General features: G+C 42.7%; 1 protein-coding gene across 2 annotated transcripts in view; it reads left to right on the forward strand.

The window, feature by feature from the left end:
- Window positions 1–23,041, forward strand: part of LYPD6B (LY6/PLAUR domain containing 6B) — a 52,548-nt gene that overhangs the window by 23,765 nt on the left and 5,742 nt on the right. The window contains exons 3-4 of one of the 2 annotated variants that reach the window (XM_074593916.1): window positions 10,508–10,580; window positions 21,783–21,879. The gene's annotated coding sequence lies outside the window, so the exon portion shown is untranslated. The remainder of the gene's footprint in view (window positions 1–10,507; window positions 10,581–21,782; window positions 21,880–23,041) is intronic. The other variant, XM_074593917.1, reaches the window with a different exon arrangement.

Here is a 23,041-nt window from a genome sequence, read left to right on the forward strand (position 1 = left end):
AAATATTCGCTATGCCTGGTTCAGCAACACAGTGGTGGTTGGTGGGCAGGTTGTGGATGTCGGCATCCCTTAATTGCTTACTCCTTGCAATGGACGGGTCCTTGTTCTTCCTCAATTACCTTCTTCTGAGTCACCACTTTTCATAGAATCACAGAATGATTTGGGCTGGAAGGGACCTTAAAGCCCATCCAGTGCCACCCCCTGCCCTGGGCAAGGACACCTCCCACCAGCCCAGGTTGCTCCAAGCCCCGTCCAACCTGGCCTTGAACCCCTCCAGGGATGGGGCAGCCATGTATTACTTAAATTCTCCCCTCAGGGTTTTGTGTCTTTTCACGTTGGTTGCTTTTCCAAATCTTTGAGTTACTGAACTGTTACTAAACTGGCAGTCTCATTTCTCCACTGCTCCCTTTCCTTGTTTTTGCTTTTTTTTGTCTTGGCGGAATAGCCGGTGTACTTTCTTGCGTATGGACTAATGACAATAACCACACTCAACAACAACGTCTGCAGTATAATCAGGTCAAAATCACAAGCCTGTGACTCACAAATCTGTTTGTTTGGGCCTGGTCACATAGCCTTCCATAAATCTGCAGCCGTAACCCCGCAGGCTTTTGTACAGTGCAATTTGCATTCATCTGTGTCTAGTATTTATATCACCTAGGTGTCTAAATACGGGCATACCTGCTGAGTATTTATTGATCTATTACCAAAGCACGTGAGGAATGCAAACCAGCTACCCAGGAACGGGCTCAGAGCAGCAGTGAAAGAGCATAGTTTATTTTAAGACAGACTGCTTGGGGGGTGAAGTTCATAGGTAGTTTTCTGACAGCATAAAACAGTAACCACGTTGTCTGTTCCTGCTCGTTCCTGTGCTGTGTTTGCATAGGCATTTATACAGCTGCAAAGTGAGCTGAGCCAGGAAAAGGAACGTGGCTGAAAAGCAATCTTTTCTGGGTTTATTTTAACCCGGAGCAATTCCTCCGTTTGGTTCATGGTGTGGCCACACACACCTTCTGGGGGACAAGTCGGAGGTGGGAATGAGCAGTTGGGGACTGGCAGGTGGCTGCGGATTAGACTAATTTAAGAAGTAATCATAGAACCATAGACTCACAGAATGGTTTGGGTTGGAAGGGACCTTGAAGACCATCTAGTGCCACCCCCTGCCCTGGGCAGGGACACCTCCCACCAGCCCAGGTTGCTCCAAGCCCCGTCCAACCTGGCCTTGAACCCCTCCAGGGATGGGGCAGCCACAGCTTCTCTGGGCAACCTGGGCCAGGGGCTCACCGCCCTCACAGCAAACAATTTCTGCCTCACATCTCATCTCAGTCTCCCCTCTTGCAGTGTAAAACCCTTCCCCCTCATCCCATGGCTCCCCTCCCTGTTCCAGAGTCCCTCCCCAGCTTTCCTGGAGCCCCTTGAGGGCCTGGAAGGGGCTGGAAGGTCTCCCCGGAGCCTTCTCTTCTCCAGGCTGAACCCCCCCAGCTCTCCCAGCCCGTCCCCACAATAGAGGGGCTCCAGCCCTCTGCTGGGTGTTTCACCTGCAGGCTCAGGAGATGGTGTCGCCTTCTGTTGCCTTTCAGCACTTCCCTCCTTGTCCTCCAGCTGCCCTCCTGCCCTGGCACACGTCGGACCTCGGCACCAGGCACTTCAGGATGCTGAATGGCCGCGTTATTACTTCAGTTCTGCAAGTATGGGTAGTGCTAAATAATTCTCAGTCCAGAAACCTTTTAGGCAAAAATTCATTGTGCTAATTTTTAGGAATCTCTGTGTAATTTGGTTCGTACATTTCCTGAGAGAAAGATGTATCTTTTTTCCCCTGCACTGTACGAATGGTGTTAAGAACATGGTGTAAAAACAGAGAATAAAATTTGGATTTTTTTTTTTCTTTCTATTTTCTTTTGGGTTTATATTTTATTTTGTTAGACTATGCAAAACTAGAACCATTTGGTATTTATTAAGACACATGGATTAAAAACACAACAGAAAAGCGTGAATACATTTGCAGGCTGCTTATTTAGAAGTGGAGGATATCGAAGAGATTTTTTATAGTGGAGACAGGAAAAAAACACCCTTGTCAGCAACGTAATGGGAGAAGATGTCACAGTTGTATAAGATGCAGAGCACAGAGGGTTAGTTTCGTAGCAGCTGTGACAGTTATCATGATAGCTAACGCCTTGAAACTTCTGTTCGGCTTTTTTACAAGCAAAACACCACGCTTAAGTAGAGAGCTCTGCCAACAGTCATACTTTCGTAAGTAAGGGGATTATGAAACATAAGCATTTGGATGCTGATTTTTATATTGTCTGTCAAGCCTGAATAAGTAAAGACTGATGAGGAATAGCAGTTTTTATACTTTATATCCGAGATTAAGTTTAGGTTGACTTTTAGAATGGAAGGTGTGTAGGATATATTTCTAAACAGAAATTTTGAAGAAACCCTCACAACATTTGGTGCTCAACAGCAGCTGCTAAACAGAAATTTCTAACTGTGGAAACTGGTGAGTTGTTGGAGGAATTAGATCCATATTGTCTTGACAAGGTGAGAACACTAATTCTATGTCTTGTATACGATTTTGATAGCATGTTGAATTTAAAAACAAGAAAGAGATTTTGGCTTTAAAATATGTCATGTATGTATTCTGTCAACCCGGAACAACAGACAAGGGCAGTAGAGTGTCTGCTGGCCTTTCTGGAGATGGGTTTCCACCCTACAATACAGTCACTTCTGGTCTGGGACCAAGTAATTATTGCTGCACAGAGTGGCCTGCAGTGGCTTTGTTGACCGAGCTGTGGTGGCGATGAGCTCTGCCGTGTTTTGAGGGAGCGCTGCTGTGACGAAGCTGGTGAGGGGTCTGGAGCACAAGTCCTACGAGGAGCGGCTGAGGGAGCTGGGGGTGTTCAGCCTGGAGAAAAGAAGGCTGAGGGGAGACCTTCTCGCTCTCTACAGCTCCCTGAAAGGAGGGGGTAGAGAGGTGGGCGTTGATCTCTTCTCCCAAGGAACAGACGATAGGACAAGAGGGAACGGCCTCAAGGTTTAGGATGGATATTAGGAAAAATTTCTTCATCGAAAGGGTTGTCAAGCATTGGAACAGGCTGCCCAGGGAAGTGGTTGAGTCACCATCCCTGGAGGTATTTAAAAGATGGGTAGACGTGGTGCTGAGGGACGTGGCTTAGTGGTAACTTGGCAGCGCTGGGTGAACGGTTGGACTTGATGATCTTCCAACCAAAACGATTCTGTGATTCTATGCTGTGCTGACTGTGTGGGGGTTCTGCCCCACCAGCCCCAGCCCGCAGTGGTGCTCCCTCCTTGGCTTTTCTGCCCTGAAGTAGGGAGGGGAGCAATGGGGCCTGATGGCACCAGGATTATGAAAAATTCAAATGGTACCACCCCTCGTTACCTAACGTACCTGATCTGTTTTTCAGCTTTTAGTGGGGCTGCATGTCGTATTTGCTGTCTCTACAGAAGTTATCACGATAACACTAAAAAGATTGTGTGAAAATCAGTGCCGTTTTTCTGTTTGCACATGTTAATGCTCTGCAAATAATAAACTATTTAGAAACCTCGAGAGCTTCTACAGCCTTTGTGGGTGGCATGGAGTTATTTCAGACATTTTTGCTATCCCTTATCACCTAAGGAGATGTGTTGGTTGATGTTGGTAGCATGCCTCTATCGTGACAAGTGTTGAAGGGAAGATGAAGAAGCAGAGTAAATAGTTTCCAAGGCTCGTGATCTTTTTCATATCCAATTTGTGAATTGTGGAGAACTCCAGTTGTCACACTTTATTTTTGTGATTCAGAAGCATCCAGACACTTCCCAGAAGGAAGTGTCTTCACTCAAGTTGCAGTTGCTCTCAGTTCTTGAAAAAATTTCTAATAAAGCTTTCCTTTGGTTTCATTTACAGTTATATCGCAGTTTGTGGTAGGCTTTGTACTGTGTTAGTATAATTTGTAGGAATTCTCGGTGTTGAAGCAGCAGTTGACATTTCAAGGACTAGTTTCATATATTTTTTATAAATACAGCTTTGTACAGCGCCTTTGGCTCTTCCCTTGTCTGGTACAGAGTGCTACAGCGATCCTTGCTTGCCATTTGTTAAATGTTGGATTTATTAGTATTTTCTGCTGAGGTGTCAGTGGTGACATTTGAACCTGAGGGGTGCATTTTAAAGTAGTTGACATAGGGAATTATAAAACTGGATTTCTTTTCAGCCTACACAAAGGAAATATATAACACAGAAGGGCTCCCGTATTTGCAGGGAAGTCCAAAAGACCTTTCTGTTTAGCAAGTGGAGAGACCTCTCAGAGCGTTCACTGTTGTAGTTGGAAGACATTTCTCAGGCTGCCATGATTTCTTCTCTCCAGAGTGTCATCTTGGGTCTTCTTTCTTGTCCGTCCCTGACTGCTGCTCCTTCCTCTCACCTGTTCATTGCAGGAGTGGGTAAAACAGTTGAACCAGAAAACAGTCGTGCCTGACGGTGAGGGAGAGCTGGAAGAATATGGGGAAGAGATGAATGACTCCAAAAAGCCCAGGCAGCTTGGTGTCAACTAGGAAGGGGAAGAAAGCTTTTAGACAGTGGGAGAGCACAGCCACAAAATGCTTTCTGGGTCATTCACACCTTCTCCTTCACCAGGGCTGCCAGCTGCGGAGGCCACAGGTCAGTACGGACTGCAGCTCTCCAACTGGGAGCAAAACAGCAAATGACTCGAGCAGTTTGCTGAAGGAGCACTTACCGGGGAATATTCCCTTGTCCTCTTCACCTGTACTACCACTTAAGAGCCACTCATGAGAGGATCATTCCAAGTGTTTTCTGTTCAAGGCAGCTTTCTGAGCCCTGGAGGTATTCATGATACAAAGCAGGAGAACTTTCACGTGGATGGGATTCTTAAGCTATATTTATAATTAAGTTAGGATTATTTTTTTCACTCCACCCCTGTTCTCCCAACCCTGCACTTTCAAGCCTTTGAAGAGAGGCCAGCTGTCTGGCGTGTCTGTCATAGTTCTCCTATTTCTGGAGTGCTTCCAGTGTCAGTGATTTCTGGCAGCTTATAGAATTTTATCGAGCAGGGACCATGGGATGATCACACTGGCAGAACTGCTGTGTCCTTGCTCTTCTCTGCGTCACCAGAATAAAGCAGAGAGACAAACTTGCATAGTTTCCAAACTGGAAGAAGATGGAACCAAAAATTCTTAGGATGAACTGTCTTCCTGAGATGTGTGTGTGTGAACACGGGTATATTGTTTGAATGTGCATGAAAGCGTACAGTAAGCATTTTGGCTTTCTCTGGAGGCTGTGCTAAGGCCATTGAATGCCTTCGGTGTGTTACAGCTGAGGCAAGCTGGAGGAGATCCCTTTTATTTTTTAATAAAAGAGACTGATACGGGCTTTGGCCCAGTTCTATACCAGTGCTCTCTGACTAGCTGTAAATCCCAGCCCTAACTGGGTCGAAGTGCAGGTTAGTTTATATATGTGGGTCCCTGGGATCATCAGCTGGATGCTCTTGCTTCTATTCTGTAGGAAGCCCCCTTGGTACTTAGTTTTTCTGTAGTTAAAATGTGGACAAAATAATCCTTTTCCCTTCTTTGCAATGTGTGGCAGCACTGGTTAGTTAAATCCTGGCTATTTCTGTTCTTTAAGGAATAGAAGTAATTACACCAAATTGTATATGAGATTTTGAAATACAGTCTGGTGTTTGTTTAAGGTTTGATTGGGGGTTTCAACAAACTTGCTTCCTTTGAGATTATTAAGTGTAAGATTGAATTCGTATCTATAAGAATACAGCATTTATGGCTGTCAACAAACACCACCCAGTCTGTCATAGATTAGTGTAAGATTAAATATGTTTAAGGTGCGCAGTTACTCTTTTTTTATGATGGAAAAAACGAAAAGGCTAGTGACTTGCCTTAGATGGCAGATGTTTATAGTGGAGCAGAAATTGGGCCCACTCCTTCCAAGTCCTAGGCTAGTAATAATATGCTCATTTTTCCTTGCTTGAATATGCCAATAAAAGCTCAATCAGTTGATTTATTTTTATTTTTTTTAGGGTACTTAAATCTTATTATTAATAACTTTTGAAACTAATGGTAATTACTCGTGATCTTTTGTCTTTGGAATCCATTCCGGAGAGGACTGTACAACAGTTAATTAATTTTCTTGTCTCTAGTTATCGATTAGTCAGATTGCTTTGAGTAAGCTGTTCTGGGTTCAGCTTAACCGGTCCTTTACATGCCTTATCTCTTGTCTTTGACTGGCTGAGTCTCTTACATACAAAGTATTTTTTTTTTCTCCAAATGGATGGTAATGTGGCTTCATTCTTAAGGGCTCAAGCTATAGAACCCTCATGCATAAGCTGGGTGAGTTAACTTCTGACCCCATTTTGGCTAACAGTAGCAACCATCAGCAGGTGGAGAACTTTATCTTTCCACAGCCCTTTATAGTGTTTACACAGCGTCAGATAAGAGCTGGAGGAATTCTGCCCCTATTATCGCATCGCTTCGCTGTGCTCAATGCGAAATTGCTTTGTAGGAATAAAAAAATACCTGAATGGCTGCATAAGGCAAAGCGTGCATTACGTTTTTCGTCCCAGATTCACACTTAATCCTCTGTGGAAAACTAGAATGTTTATATTCTTGGCTATTGAGTTTCTTTTTTACCTATAAATGCTTCCACCATGCTTTTACAGTAGTTAGTTATTGTTGTGGTGCAATTGGCTGGCTGTGTTTTGAGTTCTTTGGAATAGGCTAATGACTATTTAAACTGGACTATTTTTTTTTTTTAAGGACTGTGTTCTAGATCTGATAGATGTGCTATAGACCACGAATAGGCTCCATGCTGTAGGTTTTATTTCCACCGTTGGTAGGGAGAGCTCAAGGTTGGATGTGGAGTTGGTGCTTTGCTTGCTATGGGGTAATCGTTGCCGTGTTTTCGTGTTTGAATTTTGGGTATTGCTATTTTTCTTCTGTGTTAAGACGTGGCAGAAGCCTGGGATTTGCACGGTGGATGGGCAACGCCAATGGATTGGTACTTCCTTGTACTGGTCGTGAGAGCAGCAGCAACCAGACGTCCTTCACAGGAGAAGTCAGAGACCTGCCCGGCGGAGGACACTCTCTTAGTTCTGTCCCCAGGCCCGTGGGTTGAGATGTGCACGCGTGCGCATGGTTGGCTCTGTTGCAACTGTTTTCCTGACTGCATCCTTCAAATCGTCCGACTGTGCTTCAAACCTGCGATCCACTCTTCAGGGCTGTAATGAGAAGTTCAAATTAAAGGTCAGGAGCAGACACTCACATTTCTTGTGGTGGAGTTATAGAACGAAGCGAGTGGGGTGATGCACTGCTGGGCTTACAGCTATGGAACATCAAAGAGGTAATTCACACTGGTGTGGCAAGTGCAGGAAGTGACAGATAGATAATAATGGCAAATTAGCGTAGTGCTCCCAGGCATTGGAGCTGAAGCCTCTTCTTGCACCCTTATGGATATCAGCAGATCCGACCGGCTCGGCACTCCTCCCTGCAACTGGGAGGATTTGGGGGTCATTCATCGTTTAAACATTTTCTGAAAGATTCGTTGTTGTGTTGAACCTTTAATCTTGTTTTGCGTTAAAAACGCCATCACAGTGTATCTTCTCAGTATGTCGGTGGAAGGAGGTTTTGGGAAAAGAAACCCTACAACGCTGGAGAAACCTGGCTGCGGTGATCAGCCAAGCTTAATGCAACTTCTTGTTCTTTGTGGCTCATGGGAATTCAGCGACAGAGGAAACAAATCTCTCCTTTTCTGTTCTGTGTTACTCAGCTGCAGACTGGAGAAGCTAGGGCTCAGGTGCTGGCTGCAGCACCCTGCTCGTTTCTTTAATTAGACGACCAGTACTTAAGCAACCAAGGACGGGAGGGGAGGATGAAAGTAGTATCTCTTTTTTGCAGTGTGCTCTATTTTGGTCTACATTTAAAGAATTTAGCTTTTAGTCTTTCTTTCTCTCTTCTGCGTGGTCTTTTCTAGAATGTTTGTTTTGCCTCTCTCAGCACCTTTCCACTCAATGGTTTATCTTAGCTAGGGATTTATTTTGTTAAACAAAACCAAGTACCTCTTATAGACTGCAAGCAGTTGCTGTGGTCAAATGGTCAAATGGTCTATTTAATTTTTATGAAGATCACACAGCTAAGTTACAGATTTATACCTGTAGTACAGACAAATACTGTGTAATGTTGTATGTTCAGTTACTTTTTCATACTTAATGTAGCACATGCAGCCGTATCAATATAACTAACCATTTTAAAAGATGAAATTCTGTTCCATCGGAGACAGAGGTGGTGGCCAGATGCACATTATGACTGTTTCTGCTCCTCAGGCGATGGTGGATGTTAGAGACATCTCCCTTTTCTTCTGAGCTGTGTTCCCTTCTGCTGCTGTATCCACTTTGTAGATACTGCGGTGTTTCTCTGGTAACGTATAAAAGTGCTTCTTGAAAACACCGAGGAGGTTTTGCTGATGCAGCATCCCTTTATGATGATTATACAAATGATTAAAGCCTCCATCAGCTGAGAGCTGTTCGGGAATGTTGTCTCCTTTTTTCTTTCCCCTGCTGCTGGTTTTCAGGCACCGAAGCCCATTCATGGAGATAAGTGAGAGCACAGAATCACAGCAAGAAAGTTCTCTGATTTTAAAAGACTGTTGAGCCTCTTTTTTCCTGTAATAAAGTTTATTGCTTCCTATGTATTTGCCTGGTACTACGGAAGGGATAGCTTTCCACCTGCTGGGTAATTTGGTTCTGTAGAATTATTCAGTTTACACTGAACGCTCTAAAATCTGCTGATTCAGGTCACTTTCTAGATTCTCTGCCAATTAACTTGTCCTGGCCCTTCTGTCCGTATTTTTAATTAATTGTCTCGTAAGGTTTATTGATGAAGCCCATCCTGCGTTTCTTTTCCCTATTTTCCCTCCTTCCGTCGCCACACAGTGAAGACTTTTTGCTAACCTCTAGTTTTCAGTGCAGTAATAATTAGGAGTCTGAAAAGATGTTCTTTCTGAGCCTTTCCATGTTTGGGGGATTTAATACTGTAGCTCAGACATAAAATTTTGCTCCAGGCTGACACTTGGAATTGAAGATCTGAGTTTGAAAATGTTTCATTTATGTTCTTATTTTGTTTATACACTGCTGTAAATCCTTGAAGTAGATAATTAATTTTTGGTTTGTGTCAACTTCTGCATAATCCATGCATCATGTTAGAGGAATCAGAATGAAAGTAATAAGCTGTAAGTTACCCTCTGAAACTCTTTATTCGTCTGTCGACGTTCACAGAATGTATTTTGAGGAATTGCTTGATGTGCACGTAGGACTTCTTCTCAACTGACAATTTCTGAAAGTCATTTAACCTCTGAAAAGGTATATTCCTAACCTGTGGGTAATTGGGGTATTGCATGACCTGCATCGTGAAAATGAATATAGTTAACAAAAGGAAAATTAGTATATTATCAGCAGTAATGAAAATTTAATTTTTCCTGGAGTTCAGGTACGAAGTCTGTTCAGGTGGGCGTACAGGGCTTGTGTATGCGCGTGCGTGTCCCTCTCTCCCCTCGTAGTGTACCCACACTTTGTTCAGTGGTTGCTTTTCCCTTGATTTCAAAATATATACTATGAACCAAAAAAAATATGCAGAAGACAATAAAGGTAAACAAAGATCTTCAACTTCTCTGAAAAAGGAGCGGGTTTTTTCCCCCCCTGCCCCTACTTAGGAAAAGGGACAACTGGCTCAGGGCTGTGGCAGGCACCAGTGAAATCCCGGCACTGTGGGGAAAGGAACCTGCGGAGGGTCACTCGTGGTTTGTCACAGGGCAAGGACTAGGTGCCATAAAATGAAACAGGCAGCTGGCTTAAAACAAAGGGAAGGAAATAACGCTTCAAAAGGTACATGTTTGTGCTTTGCCGTTTATTGCCGTAGGATGTTGTGATTACCAAAACTCTAGATGGGTTCAAAACCTGACAGTAATAACCCGTGGACAGTTCAATTAGCCAAGCCATGGGCAATTAAACACCAAGATAGGTACGCTGTCTCTGCCCTGGGAAGTCCCTGAATTACAGATTGTCGGGAAGGAGGGTGAACATATACAGGAGGAATTATCCCTGTAAGCTGAGATGTTCGCGTATTCTTTCCTGAAACGACTTGTTGCTGGGCAGTTTTGGAGTAAAGAGAGCTTCCTAACTCCTGCTTCGTGACACGGGCCTGAGCCATCTCCCACCAAACAACCCTGCCTTCTCTACAGGCAAGAAGCCTGACAGAAAAAAAACCCCTAAACTTTAAAAAAATGTATTATCTAATGGGAGAAAATCAAGTGAAAAACCCCTCCTGCTCTCATCCATTAAGGGAGAGTATTGAAAGACCTGTTGAAATACTTACGCATTGTCAGCCCAAACAGACAAAAATTAAATCAACTGAAATCCCACAAATCCTCCAAAATGAAATGGCCTAACATCTGTGTTTCCTTATACTTCTTCTTTTTGCCCTTTTCATGTGATGTTTGCAGGTGCTGAGGGAAATCTGTACAGCCTGGTGAAAGCATGTGGACCTGAAGAGACCAACAATAATAATAAATATGGGTATGCAATAGCTTTTGTTATGAGAGGCTGCAGTCTTTTTCTTACGAGTGTTTATTTTCTTACTAATGTTTATTTTCTCACTAGTGTTTGGTGGATTTTACTATTACTGGTGTTTGGGTTTTTTTTGTCTTAGTAGTGTTTGAGGGGTTTTTTCCATTACTAGTGTTTGGAATATTATATTTTTTTTTCCTTACTGGTAATTTTTTTTTTCTTGTGTCTGTCTTTCCAGTTTATCCTGGCACTAATTTGATAATGACCTAGCTGCCTAAAAGACACCCAAGGTTATACAAAGGATTTCTGCAAGGCTCTGAGTAACCTTAGGAAAAAGCACATGGTGCCTTTGATTGTGAAGAGTTAGAATGTGAGCTCCCTACACAAAAGGAATACGATTTCTTCTTTCCCCCAGGGAATTGCTTTCTGTTTGGAGGGGAATAGTAGTAAGGCAAGTTTTCATCTGTGTTCGTTTATATGGATAGCTTACTCAAATGGCATCTGATAGTTCTTGGAACTGGCCTGTAGCCTATGAAAAGCACAATAAAGAGAAACGGCTACAATAAACTATTTATTCACCCTTTAGGGTGAGTTGTGCGCCTGTTTTGAAACGCAGCGTGCAAATGTTGCGTGGTTTGCACATAGTATTTTAGCCTGTTCTAGCGGGTAGAGCTTTATCAATAGGCAAAGCCCGTTTACTGGAAATGGATGCGGCATTGGGCGTCTGCTCCTCTCGGAAAGGGAGGGTTATCAGGCTCTGCGGAATTGCATGGGAGCATCTGAAATCTATGAAAAAAAACCAACAAAAAAACAAACAAACAAAAAAACAAAACAAAAAACCAAAACCAAGAAAACAAACCAGAAAAAAAGCAGATACAGCATTTGGCTCTTGAGTTTGAGCTTAGTCCTCTCACACCCGTTCATAAATCTCCGAAGAAATTCTGCTGCAAACCAACTGATGATATTTCAGATGCAGAAATTGGCATTCACCACTGAAATCCAGTGCTTCCGTTTATGTTTTTACTCAGGGTTGCCTTACCTGTCAAGGATTTATTATTTTTAGTAAAGTAGGAATTATTTTTTTTCCTACTTGTAGTGCTTTTCTCTTTAGCATTACTGTTGATTTGTGAACCGAAAATGAAGGAAACAGAAAATTTGCCAGCTTTAATTTGTCAAAATAAATTCTGCACATGGTAGGCCATATGCAAGTAAATAAATCTCCCCACCCAGGGGCGTTCCTATTGTTACTGGTTACCGCGCTGCCAGTTTATTTAAGAATGTGTCATTGTCTCTTGGGCAGGTAAGTGCAGAGCTGGAGCGTGCACTTTGTCTCTTTCTCTTGCTCTTCCAATTGAATGAAAACTAACCTTTAGTTCAGATTATAAATTACTTCCCATGTTTTGTTTTATTATTCCGTTGACTTGACTGAAAGGAATAAGGTGTGAGGCTTTATTGGACGTTAGGCTTTGAGAATACAAGCCAGGCTCTGCTCAGAATACCCAGAAGCTAAAGATGATTTCTTCTTGGAGAGGACTTCAGAGGTGTGACTGTGGGAAAGACTATTATTTGAAGTGTAAATCTCCTTACTGCCCTTGGAAAATATCACAAAGAGCCAGGATGGTACTGAATAGAAGCAGTGCTGTCACTTTAATTATAAAACTCTTAGGTAACCTCCTCTAGCAAGTGAGAAAACTTCACTGCCTCGATAGCATCACGCTGAAGAGATAAGGGGGGGGAAAAAAGAAAGAGCTGAGAAATGGGAAATGTGTGTCAGGGGAAGGGAACATTTGCGCTAGATGGAACCAAGATGCTTGGTTGCTTTCTGTAGAACAAAGACCATGAATCGCACCCACAGTCATTAGCTTTTGCAGCGTGACGAGGTGAGAAGACGAGGTGCCCGTGTCCCTTCGGTGGACATAAAACAGGGGGGGCGGAATTGGATTTTTTTACCTGTTTCCTTCCAATATTCAATATGCTGCTAAGCTGAGGATGGGACCGTTCCGAGTGGTTAAGATTTGTAAGATAACCAGTGCTATTAGTGAATTCCTTCCGGGGAGATGAGTGGGAGCTGCGCTGGAAGAAGTGAAGGGACTGGCTGGATGCTGTTCCATCCCAAATGGCTGGCGCTGGAAATGGTTTGGCTCCCTGTCCTCTGCGCTCTTTCAATTCAAGCTTTCTAAAAATAAATAATAATAATAAAAAAAAAGATAGTGTCACTTTAGTGAAAAATACTATGAAAAAAAATGCTATGAAATACTAGATGTCCGTCCTGGACAACGCTGAAAAGACAAGAAATGATGGATGTTTAGTTTTTTGTCTGAATCCTGGGAATGTTTCCTCAGCTACTATAATATCCAAGGCTCAGCCTCCAGCAAATGGAAGAAGTAGCTGCAAGGGGATGGGAATGTGATTTCCTTTCAGCTGCTATACATGGTGATGTGATTCCACTTCTGGAGCGTGGATGTTTATGGTGAATGAAGGGAAATGAGAGAAACTGTACAAAAATTCATTATTTTCAAATAATTTTAATTAAATATTATTATGTTTAATTATTAGTGCGTGATGCCAGGTTGTGCCTATAGACATGGAAGCTGTGTGCTTCTGCTCCAGAAATTTGAGCCTTAGAGGAAGAAAACAGCGCAGCGTTGGGGTTTTGTAGTTGCAGATACGGCATATACGTCAACGCGGCTTTTGTGAACCTGCGAAAGGGAGCTTTTTATGTTTGGATTGTCCCTCCCTTGAAATGAGGGCAAATCACTTTTCCCTCACAAAGCAAGAGAAAGCTGACTGAGGCTGTTCAAATAACAAGTTGTGCCAAATGCTGCTCGTGGGTGACAGTTCTCGGCTAGTAAAAAATGAGATTTGCTTTTTGCTGGTTTCAACTGTCTGGATTAGAGTGTTGATGGGAAGTAAATGCCGTTTTACGCTAGGTCAGATTGGATGGGTCAGCAATTGATTGAGCCTAGTTCATTTAAAGCATTTCAAAACAAACAAACGACTCTTAAGCCTTTTTGTGTTTGTAACTGTGTAAGGAATTGAAACAGACTTTGGTAGTACTCTTAGAAAAATAAAGCCTTTTTTCTTCTTACCCCCTTTCATCTCTTGCTTTTGCAGAGTTCACGTACCTCTGGACATATTTTCCAAGTAAATCTTTCCTTAAGAAGACAAGGCTGTAAAATATGCCTGTAGATATATTCGGTCATGTATATCAAGATTTTCCTAAGAGACATCATCAGAAGCACCCTCATCAGTGCCAGCTTCTCAGCTCGCCCTTCGGTGGCAAATAATAGGAGTGAAAAGTTCAGCTAGAAAAGGGGTTGTAGAAACCAAAGTACTGCAGACAGAGAACCTTGGCTTGGAAATGGGGTTTTCATCATCTCTTCTCCATTAGTGGTTGTATCTCAAGTAGAAAAAGCTTCATCTGTAATTTAGGAAGCCATATTTGAAGTATCCATCACTTCGGAGTGGAGTAGTCTGACACCTCAAGGAGAAAACCGGGGAAATGCACAATTGGGGTTCATCTAGGAGAACTACATCTGCAAGTCTATACGCTTGGGATGTTATGTCAGCTCTTGTAGGGCAAGGCGGAGTAATGGGAATTACTCAAATACTTGATCAGTTTTCAGTGACTGAAAGTACGCGCCTTAGAAATGTGGACAAGCAATGTGGAAGAGGGGAGATTTTTGTGCACACAACATTTTTCAGAAGTGTAATCAGTGACACTGTGATTAATTTTCTGCTCAAAAGGAGTTATGTTACGCTGTTAGCAATGTTAGGTGTGATGCATGACACCGAGCTGTGGTGCAGCTCTGTAGGCAATGCGATTTCAAGGGAGGTACTTTTTCTGTCAGTTGGGTAGTTCCTCCTGTAGTAGATTCTGTATTGACTTGGCAATAATCAGAATTTCACTCTTTCCATGCCTCCAGCACACTTGCAATGGAAATCAGTCCTCTTAATAAACGTAAACATCGGGTAGGCCATGAAAATAGAACCTGCAAAAGATTTCTGCTTTTAAAATCGCATTTTCAATAAGTTTGATTCAGATACGTGTGTTTCTTAGAAATGTGACGTAATAGCTCTTGACATGAGTTCAGGTGAACAAAAGCTTCTTCACAGTGATTCCTCTGAGGACGGGCTGAGAGAGTTGTGGGGGTTCAACCTGGAGAAGGCTCCGGGGAGACCTTCCAGCCCCTTCCAGGCCCTCAAGGGGCTCCAGGAAAGCTGGGGAGGGACTCTGGAGCAGGGAGGGGAGCCACGGGACGAGGGGGAAGGGTTTTACACTGCAAGAGGGGAGATTGAGATGAGATGTGAGGCAGAAATTGTTTGCTGTGAGGGCGGTGAGCCCCTGGCCCAGGTTGCCCAGAGAAGCTGTGGCTGCCCCATCCCTGGAGGGGTTCAAGGCCAGGTTGGACGGGGCTTGGAGCAACCTGGGCTGGTGGGAGGTGTCCCTGCCCAGGGCAGGGACTTGGAACGAGATGATCTTTGAGGTCCCTTCCAGCCCAAACCATCCTAGGATTTGATGATTCTATGAGTTCAATATGAAGACAGCTTGTTCCTCACAACCACATTCAACAGCAGGAGTTTGTTGTTGTGGTTCCCTGGACGTAGTCTGGCAGAACTGGGAATTCATGGTGTCCGTCCAGTAGCATTTGCAGTCATTCCTGGTGCGTGCAAGGAGCTGGTACTGTTTATGATTTCAGGGATTGCGTAGTTACAAAAAGCTGATATAAACATGAGGCAAAGATAGTATCAGACAAGTACCAGCACTATAAATTTCACACATTAAACCCTGCCAGTATAAACCAGTGGTTGACTCTGTGTGTGGCTTTTCTCAATTGCAGTGCGGATTAGTTCGTGCTACTGTCTTAAACTGGCATAAAATGGTGGCGGAAGGGCAGAAGGGCGTTGCTGGCCATTTTCTCATTACTGGGAAAGTGAAGGCAAAATAGTCCCTCCGGTGTTGTGTTATTGTAGAAAATGTCATTATCTGTGGTTTTAGTGAAGCGCCCTGCTGTAGGAAGTTAAGGGACATTTTGCCATGAGAGGTTGCACCCTGACGCTCAGTACAATAAAACTAGACAAAGATAGTTTACCTTTTCTTCATGTTCTTTCAGCGCAAAATGTGAGTTTGTATTGGCACATATGTGATACCCAACCCTCTGTGACTTGGGAAAAGGTGGCAACTGAAATGGGAGGAAGGGGCAGGGGGACTGATGGTTTTGGACCCCTTATTCTTTCCAAAGAACTGGAAAAGAACCCAACCAAACGCCAAGGTAGTGAGGGGGTGACCAAGAGTTGAGAACGAAGGCTGAATTCTCTCCAGACACCAGCGTTGGGTAAAATTATGAACCCAGCTGGCGCATAGCTCAAATCTTAGTTTTAAAATACAACTGAATATCAAGCTTCTGCAGAATGTTCTTTGTGATGCAGAAATGGTCATACCTTCTAATTTGTGAGATCCCACTGGGCCCTTGAAGGTTCAAACAGATTTTGGTGAGTGTAAGATGTGAAGCAGGACTGCATGCAAACACTCTTTTCTCCTAGCGAATCTTTTCTGCGCAAATCTTGATTTGACATTTTAATTTGAAAGGGAGTGTGGTATTTACTTCACAAGTGGAAACCATGTAGGTTCTCATTTCTGTTGTCTAGAATGTCTTATTTTTTTATTGTCTAGAATAGTATATGTAATTTTATGGCGCATGTAACTGTATATTGCACATAGTTCGTGTTAGAAATAGGATTTCACTTGGAAAATCAGGGATTAAAAACAAGGCATGTTTCCAAGGCTGGATCAAACTGGCTGAAATGCTGCATTTTCTATTTAACAACAATTAGTGGATGGTCTATAGAAATATACAGGTATCTCTTGGTTTCATTGGAACAATGCTGTTGTCCCACCTTTCGTGTGCTCCAAAATAGTTCTTGAAGAACTTTATTCTTGTGCAACGTGCCGTAGCGTTACCTTTACTTTTGGTGAACATGAGTAAATTTAGCTTGTCAGGAAAACAGAAGACTTTTAAATACTGACTGTGGTCTGGAGCTAAACTTGTAGAAGGATACTGAAAATCAGAATTTTGTCTTCTACTTTTGACTGGTTGGGTTTTGACTGGGGCCTCTCGGTACCGTAAACTGGGGTCCCTACAGCTTCTGTACAGAGAGGTCTGTAGGTCTGCCGAACTTCTATCCCACCGTTTCTAGTGAGGCCTAACTAGTTAATAATGATCTGATACACTGAGGTATTTCACAAAATATTGCGTAAAATTAATACCGTTAAACTGGTCTTCACAGAAGTGCCCCGATGAGCTCAAGGAAAGAAAAAAGCGCTGCTTATTCCTATAATCTCTTTTCTCTAGAGTAATATTAAGTTCCTATTTCCAGCCTAGCACAGGTGGGAGAGAGACATTTAAAGCTTGAATATGTGATATATAGAAGCTGTTAAAAGCTGAAGCGTAAAACTTCTGGTCATGCATAGCTTTGACAAAGTGCAGTTCTTTGAGGAAATCATACGCTTGCAGAAGGGAATAGGAGGTTTCTCTCTCATCAGTGACTTTTTAGCTAGAATAAATTACTTTCCAAAGATGATCAGGGATTCTGAATTTTAAAATAAACGTCAGTGCTCAGGACTAGTTTTTGCTGAGCAGTTTTGGCTATAAAAGGAATGAGATGTAACGCCATGTAATGCAATTTTCAATCCATGGATATTCTTTTTTTGTATGAGCTTAAAAAACAAATACGTGATTTTGTCCTTGCAAACACTTCACTTCAGTGGCGCTTCTCCGATTTATCACATTAATCACCCATTCATCTTTTCAAAATCCCTGCAGTTGTGTGTATTGTGGAGTCAGACACCGCCGTGTCTCGCGGTGGCTTTGCATCACAGCTTCCCACGCCAGCTCTACACCCCAAGCTAAGTGACGTTGCCATTGCCGGAGCTGTACGTGTTTTATAAGGTCTGAGATACACAACTCTGTGATTTCTTGTAATTAAGACCATATTTAATTCCAGGCAGGGTTAAGTGTTCTGTGGGTGAAGATAAAGTAATGTGTTGTGTTTAAAAATAACGTTGATAACCTGGATTCTGTTCTGTCGGTGTTACTGGTTGCAGCTGTCCGTCAGCGTGACGTAAAATCTCTTTTCCTGTTATTTTGTACTAACGCTAATGTGGTGCAAGGAAAAAAAATCAGAAAATAGAAACTCAACTCAGTAGATAAGAAAACTGTATAACAAATAGTTCTAATTTGCAGATCTGTAAGAGTATTTTATGGTTTGGGTTTTTTTTAAATTCTTCAAAATATTTCCTTTTTTCTCCCTTTTTATTTTAAATGTGCCCCACCTGTTTCCCAAAGAAAATGAAGGTTTTCTCTTACTCATTCCACCCATTTATTCACTCTCTGAGTTTTGAAGTGGGGTAAACGGTGGCTTACAGATCAAGTTAAGTGGTCTCCAGAGGAAAACATGAGAACGGCAGGATTTGTCTAAGAAATGGGGAAGCCAAGGAGCTATTTTTGTCCTTTTGGATAAGTTGAAGGGTCAGTTTTGGCCTCTCTGGCTTGTTGCAGGGAACACCTGATGATGTCAGGTGTTGGTTTTAACTTTTTCAGCCCTTACCATACATACCTTTCTGCCTATGTATTTCTAACTCTTATGTCCTGAAGTGGTATTTAACAAGCTTAACATAAGCATTTGCAATTATCTAATAGCACCTGAAAATTGCTTACTAAATGACAGGAGGAAGTTTCATTTGCGTTCCGTATCTGGTGTTAAATCTGCTAATCCTCCACGGAGTCTGCCAGGAAAAACAATGCAGACAGACTTGAATTTTATTAAAATCAGAAATCAAGCGCGCTGCTTCCTACTATTATGTTACACGCTGCAAGATAAACTTTAAAACCTCCTGGAATATAATAGTTATTTCAGCCGCTGTATTCCTCGTTGTTTTCTTGAAATGTGCGTTAGTTACAGAGCGTACGTTAACAGCCCTTCCCTCTTGGGTCGTCTTCCCTCACCTGAGAAAAGCTGCGTCTCCGTGTTTGCTCTTGTTTATGTAAGTTAATCTTCTGGATTGTGACAGTTTTTTCCTTCGTTAATGCGAGTTCTTAATTGTGCATTATGAAATGTTTACTCATGCTACTAGATAATATTATATGGAGGCACAACAGAGACGAGAGAGACTCTGAAGAAAAGAAGCATTTGAAAGATTTTGGATAAGATATGAAAGCCTTTTTTTGTTTTTCTTTTTTTTTTGCCAATATTTTCCTATTTTATTTGAGAAAGGACTTCTGGTGCAGCTGTGTAACCAAGACTGTGTCAAACCACATCCATTATTTATTGGCCTGGTTAGCAAACAAGGACACCTTTGACTACAGCAGGTTGGGAGGGCGATTTGCTGGGCTTTACACCAACTAAAGGCTCGCTTTTTTGTATTTATATTCTCTAAAATTTTCCATTTGGCTTGAGCTTCTCTGGGGAAAGCAATGGGAACTTGGGGTTGGCGGGGGGGGACGGGGCAGGAGGGAGCCTGAATTTGTAGAAAGCTGGCACAAGTGTAATTGTGCCTTTTATTTGCTCTCCAGGTGCCTCAGATCAAGTTACAGACCGCTCTCCCCGTAACGGCAAATTTTCCTCAACCTAGTAGAAACTGCAGAAGATACATGTTACGGAGATAAATTTTGCAGCTGTTCCATATTGAAATGATTCAATACCCTGTCTTCCTACGGGGTAAAAGTGGAAGAATTAAATGCTCTTGAGCTGCCCGAAATCCACTGAAATTTGCTACTTGCTTAAAACTGGCTTGCCAGTTGAAAAGTAACTTGCTTGTGATATTCAAAGGGCACAAACAGAGCTGTTTTGCAAGGGATCTGTGAAGAAGGATGTTGACATTTGAGGCATAAAAAAGACTTTTCTCTTACTCTTCCCAAGGCCGCTCAAGCAGCCTGGGAGCGTTAAGGGCCTGGTAGTGGAGTCAGTGCAAACTGGTCTCTGAGCGTCCAAGGACACAAGAGGAAGGTAATTAGTGTCAGGAACCTGCGGCTCTGCAAATTGGTACCTACTTGTACTGGAGTTCCTGTCCTTGTAACTCCACACCTTGCCATCGGTTGCTGTACTTTTAAAAATTATTTTGTTAAAATTAAATATGTGGCGGTTCTGATTTTGAGCTAGTACTTATTCTGCATGGAAAAACACTGTCTGGCATGCCGGCAAAGGATACGGAGGTTCCAAAAGATTCCGGTGTCACTCCCTCCCGGGGCTTGGGGACCAGTTTATCCCAGCACAGCTAAGAGTGGCTTCCAAACGGGCTCGGTTTAGTGGGAAAGCTGAGCAGGGGGAGGAAAGGGATCATGGCTCAGGACCGTAAAATTCCACCTTGCAGTTAAAGTAGCTTTAATCTCTCTGCGCAGTAGTGGGATAAATGGGACGAATGTAAGACGGAGTGGCTGTACTGAGTCAGACCGAACACCTCATTGTTCTGTGTTTGGACTCCGGTCACAGATGACAGGAGATACCTATGGGAAAGAATGGCAAAGGACAACCTGCAGAGGGAGCGAGAGGAGGGATGTGTCTTCTACAGCCGACAAAGGGGACGTTACTGACGAGCTGGCTAATTCAATTGTGCATAATTGCGTTTCATATTCTGTGCTTTGGGGGTATTTTTGTTTTTAAATCGCCATATGAGAATTCCCTTTTGTGTGGGAAATGAAAGATCTCTGAAGTTAGCCTTTGTGCATCCTTGGCTGTTAATTTTTTCTCAGATTGGCTACTTTATATAGAATTCTACATTTATATATAATTTTATTGAAATGATGCTAATATATTTTGCTTCCAGTACCTATGACATTTTGTGATTACTTTGACTTTTAACTCTTCAGCTCATTCAGAATAATGGTTACGGTATTAACGAAGGAGCTTGGTGTGCTATGGTGCTTCCTTCTCTCGGTGAGAGCATTGAAACCTCATCCAAAATACCGTAAAGCAGAAGAGTGGGATAGGATAATACGGGGAATATTGTCTGTGAAGAAAAGAGGACATTCGTCAGCTGGAATAGAAATTCTGTCACCTCTTGACACTGGGATAAAAGGTTATTTTGGGAGCAAAATTGATTTTAAGAATCTCAGATACAGATGGCAAAGGGTGGAGGTTTTAGGCACCAAGGTAAAATGAACTGTTTGAAACAAAAGGAGGTTGAGGGAGAGATGTTGTCTGCAACGTAAACTGGTAGAGCTAAGAAAGCTAGAGGAAGGAGAAATTCAGTTGGATGGTGTGTTGGATCATTCATGTCTCCTCTTGTTGCTTTCTCCTGGTATCCCACTGTCTCCTGGATAATGCCACATTCTGCTGCTCTCGCTTGGAAAACATTAAAGGGTCATGAAATAGACTTTGGAGGCAACAGCTCAGGGACAGAACATGATGTGGGTTGACTCGTCAGCAGAAAAGCATCCAGTCATGATGCTTTTTGTTTTGTCTCTCAACAAATTAGTAAAACCCACAAAACTAAGTGTACATTTGAAATGTGCACCTTGAGTATGTGTTAGTGAGACCAGCCAAGTGGGTTATAAGCAGCCTGTCTTTACTGCTGCAGGGTATCATCTGCTTAATTGGAGAGATCTGTGACTATGTTTTAGATTTGTTTTGGATTTGGCAGTGGTGTTAGGGATTTGACCAACATCTTTGTGTTCCTGTTTCAGTAAGGAATGAACTGTGGGGGACCTGTTTACTTCATAACTTGCTAATAACCGCTAATCCGGAGGCTGATGATTGTCTTTGCTCTCTTAGGTTGCCTTGATTAGTGCTTCTGTTTTGGTCACAGCATGTGTTGCAAGTTTGGATATGTCTAGAGTATGAAATATATATTCATCTGGTATAGTCGGTCCTGCCCAGGTCATTGCCTGAATGATGTTTTTCCCTTGCGAGAGAAGTGAACTCACCCTCTTGGAAGGGCTGAGTCGTCTCATTGCTTCACTTTTTGTCTTTCATTTGTCTTTGATGACATTGGGTGTCACAGAATCTGTGTATCTGCAGTAGGGTGGCACTCAATGAGGCAGAGCCACACCGTGTGGTTCAGGTGCTTCTTTGGATATTTTGTTATAAAAACCACCGTACTTCTAAGTTTCTATCTTCATTTTTAATATAAATAAGGACCTACAGTGTTTCAGCTAATTAGTTCCTTCAGGACAGAATTATGATGGTCGCTTGCTGTTTTTTTTTTCCCCACAGATTCTTCTTTGTAATCCTTCTTTAGATCCTGGGCTATTGTCAGAAGAAATCTGGACCATCCACAGAAAATAGTCTCGGAGGTGCACTGCAAGTAGAGGTATGCTGCGGCTTTCTCACTGTCTACTGAAAGGGATTCATAAAGCCAGGATTTAAAAAACAAATCTTAAGAAGGATGGCTACGCTCCCAGTGCATGAAGTTGAACTTTCTGTTGATTGGTTTGTTGGCAAAACCACCTTTCAAATAACTCCCGTCTGTGTCAATTGGGGAAAAAAAGCTCAGGAAAAAGAAGGAAATCTTTTGACTTCACCACTGCGGTCTTGAGTAGCATTTTCAGTTCAGGGCTTGGCATCACTCAGAGCTTGCTGCAGTGTATGCGTACACGGGGCTGCGCGGGGCGTGCAGAGGTTTCTGAATGAATGCACTTGGCAGCTCAGAGCAACGTCTCTGGCTTGGTGGGAACCTCCACTCCAGCTTGTTTCTCCTGCTGGGAATTTGCATGGGCGGAGTGCCATTTCATCTGATTCGACTTTTTAATATCTCAGCTGGGTCTCCAGTATCGCTGCAATTTGCCATACGTACCTGTGTGTACGTACGTATGTGTGTACATCTCAATATCAAACTGGCCAAAGTGTTCAGTGATGAGTTCTGCTCTATAAAGCCTTACCAAAATACCTAGGATATTTATTTGGGGGCCCCAAATAAATGCGCAAAGCACGCCTAAAACAGGCCTCTCATCTCTCTGAGTGTTCTCCAAAACTTGTGTAACATCACCAGGCATCTTCCTTAGCATTTCTTTTGTATGCACCTTAAAAAGAAATAGATCTAATTTACGCTCATGGTCTTTAATTCTCTGCCGTTGGTAAATGCACTTACAATTTATCTGAAGTCAATAGACTTAAATTGATCTGTACCAACAAGGAATTGGTCTTGGGTTCTAGGCTGTTGGTGTTAAAAATGACATTTGTCTGCATTTTGCTTTCTTTAATGGCGCTGTAATCCCGTCTTGTTTCGAGTAGGATATAAAGGAGCTCTGTTTTGGTGTTGGTTTTTAGGAACGCTTACAAGGAATCTGTAAGATTGACGTTGCTTAGAAGGACAAATAGATGAAAGAAATAACTTTTTTACACTTGTGGGAATTTTAAGTACTTTGTGCAGGATCTTGGCCAGCAGAAGGCAGCAACTGCCCAGCTTTGCATTGTTCATCGTTGCGTGCCTGCTTGCCTTAGCCGGCTTCACAGTATAGATCTACGGGCTGAAT

The sequence above is a fragment of the Larus michahellis genome, chromosome 7 (assembly GCF_964199755.1).
Source record: "Larus michahellis chromosome 7, bLarMic1.1, whole genome shotgun sequence".
NCBI classification, from domain to species: domain Eukaryota; kingdom Metazoa; phylum Chordata; class Aves; order Charadriiformes; family Laridae; genus Larus; species Larus michahellis.